Source organism: Aegilops tauschii, chromosome 3 (assembly GCF_002575655.3).
Source record: "Aegilops tauschii subsp. strangulata cultivar AL8/78 chromosome 3, Aet v6.0, whole genome shotgun sequence".
Classification (NCBI taxonomy): domain Eukaryota; kingdom Viridiplantae; phylum Streptophyta; class Magnoliopsida; order Poales; family Poaceae; genus Aegilops; species Aegilops tauschii.
This window is the reverse complement of record NC_053037.3, coordinates 498,596,307-498,604,217: the sequence shown is the minus strand read 5'-3', so window position 1 is coordinate 498,604,217 and position 7,911 is coordinate 498,596,307. Positions and strand designations below refer to the sequence as shown.

The window sequence follows — 7,911 nt, the reverse complement described above, 5'->3', positions numbered from 1 at the left end:
TCACTTGAATCATAGAGGCCCTAAGGTGGTAATAGGGAGGCCACCATGGTCACTGTGAACGTCAAAAAAAGGGGTTGATGCATGCTTCTCGACATCATTTGGAATGAAAAGTAGTAAATACAAAATGATGGCTTAAACTATTCCATTTTCCTGTTTCTTCTTGTACTAGCTTGTTCGTTCATTGTAAAACCACCCTAGAAGAGTCGATCGGCTGCGGTTGATATGTAACAACAACTCCTGTATTTCAATGTTAAATACCGGCTTAGTTTATCTTAATATTGCCATAAGAAATGTCCTGCTCTTTTATTCTGTTGAGACGATGCCCTTAGGAATCTGGAATAGCATAATGTCCTCTGGATGTTTCAGTAATACCTTTCCTTTTTCTTTTCTCTTTGTGTCTTTTTATCTCAAAGTAGCAAAGTGTCCGTGCATTGCAACGGGAGAAACTAACCCTCGCTCACCCATAGCAATCCATCCATGTTGCACTTCTCCACTTCATTGTCATCGTCGATGGTGGTCACATTGTCCACTTATTCATGACAAACGTGATTAATCTCAAGGCAATAAGCTTGGTCATCACACTCTAGCACATCGCTTTCACGAGTCTCTCCCTGCACTGACTTGTAATTCCTCGTGCATTGCAACCATCACATATAGTTTGCATTTAGGGGAGACCGGACTGTCTAGACGGTAGAATTTTGAGGAGCCCATTGTGTGTCCGTTGAATGTCCGAACATGCCCAGATGTACAAGGAAGAAATGAGATTTGACCTTGAAGACAACCTTAATGATTTGTTTGATTCATTGCATGCATTATAGCATGAAGCAACGCACATGCACTCTACTAGTAAATATCACGATCAACCAAAGATAAGCGACCATTGCTCTTCAATGTCAACTTTGTTCAAGTTTAAAAAACACAGGCTGTGTGCTTGACGTTGCACAAACCGTGCTAGTAATCATACATAACATGTTCTGGTTGATAACAAATTAACGAAACCATAAAGTAAAACAAGTAGTAATACATGAGACCACGGTGACCCACAACATCTCGGCCTGCCTTTCAGCTTTACTTATTCTTGAGCAGCGTTTGTACTAATTTTGAATAGATGATCGCGCATAAACTCCAAGTGCATTAAGGAACCTCCCAGCGCGCACAAAGAAACCCACGACGTTAGTGTCTGTAAGAGGGACACTGAAAGCGGTACCGATTGGTGTTCCAAAAGGTCCATATGTTTTCACATTAGTAACAAAACTAAGTGAGGTCACAACAGTATCTCCACCAAAAGCACCGGTTGTTCCGGAAACTTCCTTCACAATTTCTATAGGAACAAAAATGATATGCAACAAAAGAAATCATTGATTAATTAATTATTCCATGCAAAACAAGATAGAACGAACTGTCGTAGTTTGAAGTGCTGTTGCCTTGGCTTTTTTAATAAAAAGTTGGGGCGTGGGAAACCCTTCTCATTTCCAAAAAAAAAAAAAACATAGAACCAGCATGGTGCTCCAAGTTCACTCACCGTGCCAGTATGTTCACCATCACCACCCCATGGACCAAGGGTTTGCTTGTTTCCAGCTTGATTAACGTAGGAGAATGCAATTGAGTTAATGACAATGCCACTTCTAATAGTCACGCTTTCCAGACGTCGAGGTTGAGGTACCGACTCTGGGATATTAAATTCTTTTCCTCCATTCCCACCCCATGGTCCAATCTTGGTGACAGATAGGGACCTATACAGATATGCGACGGAGATGAACAACAAGAAAGTGGGAAGTGTAGGCTAACCATGTTATTATTGTTATTTCTAAACTAGAACCTCCTACTTACTCCCTCCGTCTAGATGTGTAAGTCATCTTACGAAAACCAAATAACCCCAAAACACTTAGGCGCGGTGCATTAACTTCTACCTCGTTTCTTGTTTCTTGATATATCAACCAATAAAAGATGTGGGTGTGCATGCTTTTAATGACTTGAGACTACCAAACACGACATGCGGTGGTTAGTTCATTGCATGCAATGCTATTAATTAGCAAATAAACATTAAGTTCTCTCGTTTTCCCCTCCTCGTTGGTCACGGTGCACAATCTAAGATGACTTACTCACCTAGACGGAGGAAGTAGTCTGGTTTTGTAAAGTTATCGTTCTACACAAGAGTACAGTCAAACTTCCATTATGTTAACATTTTTTTAATTTTGCAGGTACAGAATGTTAACAGTTCATTACAAATAATAAGATTGTTGGGAATTTATATATATATATGGTTCTTCTGGATTTTTAAATATATTGTTATATATAGAAGTTAAGTATCCAATTATATTTTGGAGACTTACTTATGTCAAAAGGGAGAGGTTTTAGAGGACATTGAGCAATCGACTAAGAAAAACGCTAGCTGTCGGCGCACTGGCCGAACGCCTCGGCCGGTCGTCTTCTCACACGCGTGTATATTCATCTCTTTCTCCTTCTTTATTTCAGTATAGAAAAAGCATGACAGCTCATTCATGGCGACTGCAGCCTTCACACACCCCTTCGCCGAGCGCCTCCAACCAGATCCGCGCTGTTTCTCCAAGCCGGCGTGCCTCCCTTGTCAGATCTCGTCCGCCGACCGTCATGGAGTCGCTGACCTCCCCTTCCCTTCAGCATGGAGGCGATCCCCTTTCCCGTTTCCTCACCTGTTTCTGCTCCGGCGAGCAGGCTGCTGCCTCCCACACGCACCTCCTCAACAAATCTCTTCCCCCGCTCCACTGCATCCTATGCCATTGCTGCATGGGAGGGGTGCAGCAGTGACCGCCAGTGTTGCAACCGGCGAGCTGCGACGCTGAGCGGCGGCGAGCGACGACGGCGCGATGGCATAGGGAGGCGGGGGAGCGTGGACGACGCGGGTGGCCGGCAAGCTGGGCAGCCGAAGACAACGCTGGCGTCCCACGAGCACAGATGCAGATGTGCTTTCTATTCTGTCCTGAGTGTTTGACTTCTCAACGAAGAAATTTGGGGAATAGATGGACGCATCAGACGGCTAAACAAGGTTACATCGGACCAGCAGGGTGCGACCAGCCTGCCGGCACCTAGCATTGGAACGAAAACGCTTGCATTCGGGGCACCGGCCGAGTCGTCTTCTAACACACATGGATATTCATCTCTTTCTCCTTTATTTCAGATGCTCACCCATGGCGACTGTAGCCTTCAACCCCCCCCTCCCGGCCGAGCGCCTCCGGCCAGATCCACATTGTTCCTCCAAGACGGCGTGCCTCCACTCTCCGTCTGCCATCATGGAGTCGCCGGCCTCCATTTCCCTTCAGCATGGGGGCGATCCCCCTTCCCGTTTCCTCACATGTTTCTCCTTCGGCGAGCAGGCCGCCGCCTCCCACGCGCAACTCCTCAACAAATCTCTTCCTCCGCTCCACCGCATCTGATGCCACCGGTGTTGGAGACGAGAAAAGCTATGACCAGAGATGACAATGTTGCAACCGGCGACAAGAAAAGGTATGACCGACGATGAGAAAAGCTACGACCAGAGACACCAATGTTGCAACCGACAACAAGAATTGCTACGACCGGAGACAACGATGTTGCAACTGGCTAACAGAAAAGCTACGACTAAAGACAACAATGTTGCATCCGGTGACAAGAAAGCTACGACCGGCGACAAGAAAGTTCGGTCGGCCGCTGCGCAACACTAAAGGGTGCAACCGGCGATCGATAATGTTACAACCGGCATTGTCGAAAGCTTCAACCAGAGACGACAGGAATCGAGGGCCGGCCACCATGCAACCTCGGAAGCTGCAACCGTTGATGAAAAAACTTCAACTGGGTAGGAAAAAGCTTCAACCGGAGACAACGAAACACAAAAAACTGCAATCGTTGACACAAAAGCTTCAACCATCTATTTAAAAAGCTTCTACTAGAGACCGGCGAGAAAAAAACTGCAGCGGCGAGCCGTTGATGCGCACGACGTTTTCTATGCACCAATGGTGCTACGGCGGATGCTGGAACCAACACCACCGCCATTGCTGCATAGGGAGGGGCGGACCAGTGGCCGCCGGTGTTGCAACTGGTGAGCAGTGACGGCGAGTGGCGACGACGAGCGGCAGCGAGCGGTGACGGCGCGATGACATAGGGAGGCCAGCGAGCATGGACGACCCAGGTGGCCGGCAAGTTTGGCGGCCAAAGACAGCACAGGCGTCCCGTCTTCTATTCTGCCCTGAGTGTTTTATTTTTCTGGCAAGAGATTTAGGGAATAGATGGACACAACAGATGGCTAAACAAGGTTAGATCGGACAAGCGCGGTGCAACCAGCCGAAATTTCGGCCGGCCTGCCGGCTCCCATCGCTGGCCATCGAATAAACAGTTGGTGTCTCCTAATGTACTTCCTAATTTTCTTCTTTTCATAATTAAAACCCAGCAAGAAAAAGAAGGCATATAGGATATAGTATCTGACTGGTTTCAAGAAGGCGAGGCACATAGCACGGATTTGAAGCTCTCTGATAGAATCCCCATCACCCTCTTGGATTACTGTTGCAGTGGCAACACCATGTGCAAAGGCAAGCTCTCCAGTCCCACCAACGATCGCCAATTGACCAGATTTTCCTGCGAAATTTCCGAGGACCTGAAGGCTGGATCCCATCAACCTAAGCAACGCACAAGATTAACACAAAGTTAACACTGGAAGAATATGAAAGCATCCCCCGCGGGGCTTGAGAACAAATTATAGAAAGTCTAAAAGACGCTGACAAACCTCGCGTTGGTAAAAACTATGTTGAAACAGGTAAACCAGTTTTCTTCGTCCCTACCGGCCCCGAGATGCAGGCCTTGACCGCGTGCAACAATATTTGCTTGGAGGTTAGGACTATCCCGTATGATCCAGTCATTAACGGCGCCATGACCAAAATACCTGGGGCGCTTAATGTCCGTTATGACTCCTTGGTTCTGTTGAGGGCCTTCGCGCCAGTGCTGGAACATGTACAAGTGGAAGCGAAGCTCCTTTGGCTGGACCTGTTGCTCAAGAGGAATGCTTTGGAAATAGTCATTGGCAGTCATGGCTATAGCCTATAGGATGTGGGCGGAGCTACCTAGGCTAGTAGGCTCCACCTCTCTTTCCGTTTGGAAGAGGATGTGGGGATGCTAATTTATAGAACGGTCTAGTCCCGTTCCATGCCTAGTTGATTTATTTATTTTAGAGAAAAGATAACAGCTCGAACCTAGCCCTACTTTAAATTAACAAGGCCATCAACCAGCCAAGATTACAACGATCAACCACTTACAAGCAACACTGCATGCATCATTCTGATGCAAAGGCTCGGGGTAATCCTTATTTTTTCTTAAAAATAAATAAATAAAGAAGAAACTGAGGCGGAACAACCTCCGAAGGCAAATACATTGTTCAAGCAGGACAACGCACGGGCCTATGATAACACATGCAACTATCAAGATGTAACTCAAGAAATGAGCTTCATCTGTCAAGTCCTTTGTCCACCAAAGCGGCCAACACTAGACAAGCAGCACAAAACTTGTGGTAGACAACAATGTGAAAGGAGAAGGTCCACGTCCACTGGTGAACAACCTAGGCACAATGATATCCTTGTTTGTCGCCATAGAAGGCCATAAGCTTCTCGTCCCGGATCGAAAGGATGCCGCACTGTCGGCGGACGAGGTGGATCCCGAAGAACCACCATGCACACATGGCAACCAGGAGCACCAGGGGAGGGACTACATCAGCAAACACACCATATTGAGCTCCACAATAGACCCGCCGTTGCCATGGCATGGTCGCGAAGGAGATGTGCATTGCAGGATAGGAACGTGAACCAAATCAACACGGCGATAATTCGGCACTGAAAAACAAAGCGGCCACATCAGCCATCAACACATCCCAACATGACAGCCACTCCGCGGTCCAAGGACGACATCTTCAGGAAGGGGAATGGCAACGTAGCGGCATTGTCGTCCCTAAGCAGGACCAAGGTTTTCACCAAGATGCAAGGGACGATGGGGGTGGGATACCTAAACGAAGCCGCCAAGGAGTGGTTCGACGCCACGGCATCGGCGTCGTTGCGCCCGTCGGCGGCCAAGGGTTTGATATGGTCCCTAGAACCCACCGCCAAATCGCTGCCAACCACCCAAATCTGGCGAGCAAGACAAACGGAAGCACAAATCGAACAAGAAACGGCGAGGAAGATGGAGTTGGTGCCGGTCAATCCAAATCCGGCCGACCGACGGAAGCCCGGCCACCGCAAGCACCAACCATTGAGTCCTGGCCGACCAAGCAGGCCGAGGAGACTGTCTCCCATGATGTTGAGGTCAACAGAGAGGTGGGAGTAGTCCGACGGTGATCTAGGGTTGAGAGCCGACCGAGTCGCCCCAAGGGAGCAACGCAGTGATGCTTGGTTGATTTTTTCAAGAGTAGACATATTCAATTTGACTAGCATTATCAACTAAGTATGATTTTACTGACTTCAAATAAAACATCAAGAGGATATAAGCACAATGAGCACATGCCCGACCATTTCATAGTTAGGATGCACACATCCAACACTAACGTATACACATAAAAACACGCCTCCAAAGAGCAAAGCCATAGAAATTCAAATCTATGACTAAGCGAGGAAAAAAGATCACATGAATCTATGGGTAGTATGGGGGGGGTATGAACCATGGAAAAGTTGGAATACAGTAGATATAACACAAATATAAAATAAGAATGAGTTCTCAACAGTACCTAAAAGTAAGGATTGGATTTCTTTTACAAACGGATCTCACGAGTTTTCTGTTCAGTTTTGTGTTGTGAAGTTCTCAAGTTTTGGGTAAAGATTTGATGGACTACGAAATAAGGAGTGGTAAGAGCCTAAGTTTGGGGATGCCCAAGGCACCCCAAGGTAATATTCAAGGACAACCAAGCATCTAAGCTTGGGGATGCCCGGATGGCATCCCCTCTTTTGTCTTCAATCCGTCGGTAAATTTACCTAAGAATATATTTTTATTCACCACATGATATGTGTTTTGCTTGGAGCGTCTTGTATGATTTGAGTCTTTGCTTTTTAGTTTGCCACAATCATCCTTGGTGTACACACCTTTTGATAGGGACACACATCAATCGTGAATTTATTAGAATACTCTATGTGCTTCACTTATATCTTTTGATCTAGGTAGTTGCTCTAGTGCTTCACTTATATCCTTTTGAGCACGGCGGTGATGTTATTTTGAAAAAATTGATGAACTCTCATGCTTCACTTACATTATTTTGAGAGTCTCTAAACAGCATGGTAATTTGCTTGGGTTATGAATTTAGTCGTAATATGATGGACATCCAAAAGGGATATAATAAAAACTTTCATAAAGAGCATTGAATATATGAGAATTTTGATTCCTTGCAATTGTTTTGAGATATAAAGATGGTGATATTAGAGTAATGCTAGTGAGTAATTGTGGATTGGTAGAAATACTTGTGTTAAAGTTTGTGATTCCCGTAGCATGCACATATGGTAAACCGTTATGTGATAAAGTCGGAGCATGGTTTAATCTTTGATTGTCATCCTTTGTGTGGAGGTCAGGAGCGTGTGATGGTTCACTCCTACCAACCTCTCCCCTAGGAGCATGCGTGTAGTACTTTGTTTCAATGACTAATAAATTTTTGCAATACGTATGTGAGTTTTTTATGACTAATGTTGAGTCCATGGATTATACGCACTCTCACCCTTCCACATTTGCTAGCCTCTCTAGTACCGCGCAACTTTCACCGGTGCATTAAACCCACCATTTACCCTTCCTCAAAACAGCCACCATAGCTACCTATTATGGCATTTCCATAGCCATTCCGAGATATATTGCCATGCAACTTCCACTATTTCGTCATTATGAGTCTTTTCCTTGATTTGTAAATTTTGAGTTGTATGTAAATAAAAGTGTGATGATCAT

General features: G+C 45.9%; 1 long non-coding RNA gene across 1 annotated transcript; it reads right to left on the bottom strand.

The window, feature by feature from the left end:
• Positions 1–1,480: 1,480 nt before the first annotated feature.
• On the bottom strand, positions 1,481–5,062 carry LOC109748679 (uncharacterized). Its single transcript, XR_012181023.1, has 3 exons — positions 4,736–5,062; positions 4,439–4,628; positions 1,481–1,733 (listed from the first exon to the last, which is right to left on the bottom strand). It is a non-coding gene; the product is annotated as an uncharacterized lncRNA (long non-coding RNA).
• Between the last annotated feature and the right edge of the window lie 2,849 nt (positions 5,063–7,911).